Source organism: Theropithecus gelada, chromosome 2, assembly GCF_003255815.1.
Source record: "Theropithecus gelada isolate Dixy chromosome 2, Tgel_1.0, whole genome shotgun sequence".
Taxonomy (NCBI): Eukaryota; Metazoa; Chordata; class Mammalia; order Primates; family Cercopithecidae; genus Theropithecus; species Theropithecus gelada.
This window is the reverse complement of record NC_037669.1, coordinates 59976242-59979685: the sequence shown is the minus strand read 5'-3', so window position 1 is coordinate 59979685 and position 3444 is coordinate 59976242. Positions and strand designations below refer to the sequence as shown.

General features: G+C 37.8%; 1 non-coding gene across 1 annotated transcript; it reads right to left on the bottom strand.

Moving 5' to 3' along the window:
* Positions 1 to 285: 285 nt before the first annotated feature.
* LOC112619961 lies at positions 286 to 389 on the bottom strand. The gene has a single exon (XR_003118432.1). It is a non-coding gene; the product is annotated as a small nucleolar RNA U13 (small nucleolar RNA).
* Between the last annotated feature and the right edge of the window lie 3055 nt (positions 390 to 3444).

The following is a 3444-nucleotide window of genomic DNA, read 5'->3' as shown; positions in this document are numbered from 1 at the left end:
AATGAGCAGTCAAGAATGTCTGTTTCTGTGCTTTTAGTAATGGTTGGAAAGAAGAAATCTCAGACATAAACCATGAGATTCCAAAGAGCAGAAAAAGAATCCAGGGAGCCTGTTAGGTAAGATATTCAGAGAGGAAAGAATCTCACCATGACTTCAAAGCATGTGCGCCTCACCCCATTACTCCGGAAAACCAAGGTGTTTCGTCATTTCTCTGCTATATTGATTTCCCTTCTGATTTCAACTGCATTCACACCTGAGAGGAGCAACTTTTTTTTTTTATTTTTAGGTTAGATGGGTAATGTGCCAATGTGGGCACAAGGTTCAGAGGGTGGCACATCTCACACATGTCATGAAAACCCAATCGTCATGCTCGTGAACTACAGAAGAATCAGAGGAATGGCACTTTCCAATTGCTTCCCTAGACAGGCTGTCACCTATAAGGCCCATCCCCAGATCCAGAGGCTGCAATGAATCCTCTGAAACCACTGCTTTGTCGTTCAGACCTAATCCCAGCCTTTCTCTGTACCACCTCTGCTTTCCTCTATGGCATCTTCAGCCACTAACTCAGGAAAGAAAAGTTCTAGGGAAAAAAAAAAAAGATTGGTGTGAAACACACACACAAACACCCCACACCTTCAAAATGCCCCCAGTGACATGTTAAGTAGTCATCCGAGATTAAGTAAAAAATTCCTGAATCCTGTAAGTCCTGTCCTTTATCCCTATCTAAGCATGAATAATCCAATTCTCTGATTCCTGGAAAAATATAGGCAATATGTAGAAGGAGAGAAAAAAACTGACTAGTCTCTTTCAGAAAAACTTTCTTGGCCAGGCACGGTGGCTCACACCTGTAATCCCAGCACTTTGGGAGGTCAAGGCAGGCGCATCACCTGAGGTCAGGAGTTCGAGACCAGCCTGGCCAACATGGTGAAACCTCGTCTCTACTAAAAATATAAAAATTAGCCAGGAGTGGTGGTGGGCACCTATAATCCCAGCTACCTGGGAGGCTGAGGCAGGAGAATTGCTTGAACCCGGGAGGTGGAGGTTGCAGTGAACTGAGATCATGCCATCACACTCCACCCTGGGCGACAGAGTGAGACTCCATCTCAAACACAAACAAACAAACTTTCCTGAGCTGACAGTTCATGTTGTCGTTGTGTCTGAAATTTTGTGACCTGAGTCATATTAGACATTTAATACACACTTAAATATTACATGCAAGGGAACATACATTTTGTCACCCACACAAAATAATTTGCCTAAAAAATAGAGACAAAGTCATTCCCTTAAGTATAGAAAGTGCTTAGTAAATTCATTAATTACAAAAAAAAAAAATCCACAAACCCTAGAATGAAATACTTAGAAAAGGATTAATGTAATTGTATTTTATTATACATGAGCCAGAGTAATTTGATTTTATACCAGTTTTATTTTCCCTTTTAAAAAATGTATTTTCAGTTTTCATTTCTCACATGTAGGCTTCATGAAGAACCACTAAAAGGGAATCAGAGAGATTCATGCTGCCCAGGCAACAAAATCAGCAAACAATGAAAGCCAAACTAGGCGTTGATGGTTATAAACAGAAATAAATTGTAATCCCTGCTTTTGTTGCTTTGCCACAGAATTATCACCTGCTGCCCACCATTACATTAATTCTTGTCCCTCATACTAGCAACTTTACAGCTGCTCTGTCTCCTTCCACCTTAGTCCAATGATTTTTTTTGGGGGGTGGGGGGAGAAATGGGGTCTTGCTATATTGCCCAGGCTGGTCTCAAACTCCTGGGATCCAGTCATCTTCTCACCTCGGCCTCCCAAAGTATTGGGATTATTGTGAGTTACCTCAAGTAGGTTGTTTCACTATTGTGCAAGCAAGCCCAAAGATGTACTATTTTGAGAGAATAGAACATTTAAATAAGCATAGCATTTAAATCATCCAACCTTCTAGTCCCAATTTTGATTCACCCATTTCCTTATTCTTAGAAAAAATTCACATATGGGTCAATCACGTCATACAAGAAAGTAACTCAATGCTCACAATTAATAAACTTTAAAAAAAATTGGAGATTTTTTCAGTAATGCCTTTTTTCCTTCTTTTAGATTATTAATAAAGACTTATACATTTACTGAGGAAGTATTTAAAATTAATTTTGACTTCATGTATTTGCATTTATACATGTTGCTATTTATAGGCAAAAACTATTCAATGTACAATTAGTAATATTTTTCCCCAAGGGGTGAGTTTATGTTTCCACTGAAGAAATTAAACACGCACTTTTGATGTATTCACTCTAATTTCAGGATCGATATTCTGAAGAATAAAAATACCCTGTCCAAAACTTGGAGAGTAACTTGGATTTCTTTTTTAATTTCAATTTCATATGTAAGCTCCACCCAAGACTAAGTTCTGCTCCAGATTCTGATAGTACTAAAATTGCTTTCTCTTTTTTCTAGAGTACTACATAACTCTTACCTAAATGTCAAATAGTCATGATATTCTTATAAATACCCTTGTTTACGGCAAACTTAATGTATGTTTGGAAAATAATTCATTAAACACTGTAAAATGCTAGTGCTGATGACCTCCTTGGGAAGAGTGAAAGAGTTGATTTAGGATTTGGCCATTTATAGTGACAACCTAGCAAAATAATCAAGGAAAAAACGATTCAAAGTTCCCGTTACATTGATTTCATTTACAGAATGCCAGCTAGTTCCAGTGCTTCCCTGTTTAAACGAATACTAATTTCAAGCTTTTCGAACAGACATTGCTTAAGGAAACTCAGGAATAAAACATGAGCAAGTTATCCAGTATCAAGTGCAGGCTACGTGCCTGATGTTTGCAACTGACTCATGAGATTCTGGTGTCTCAAGGATATCTATTTGATCTCTTATTCTCAGCTATATAATCTTCCAGATTAAATTGCACCAGAAATTATCTGTGTACACCCCACAGAGAGTAAATAATCAGACATATCTCTGTTCTTCCCTTTTTCCACTCTCGCACATGACTTTGCATGTGATTATGTAAAACCTGCAGGCCTGATATTTTCATTATAATCCTGCAATTACAATTATATAACCAGCTTGCTGTTTCCAATTAAAAATATTTTTTTAAGTGACAAAACTGCCCTACAATAAATGCAACTTACGGTGAAGTGTCCCGGCGATCACACTGGGAGATTGAGAAGCAGAGCTAAAACACCTTCTTCCAACTCTCTGCCCAGTTGATCCATTTATCCCTTTAAAATACATTATGTAGAATCAAAAAATATTTCTGGTCTGAGTATACGGAGGTTCCCTGGGATTTAGGGGATTTCGCTTGAAATAGATTTTTTTTTCCCCCACAAGATTTCAGCTTTTGCAGAATTAGCTCTGATATGAATAATATTTTCACATCATTTCAAACACATTTAAATTTCTAAAGGTGTTGCTCAAGGAAGCAACTAATGC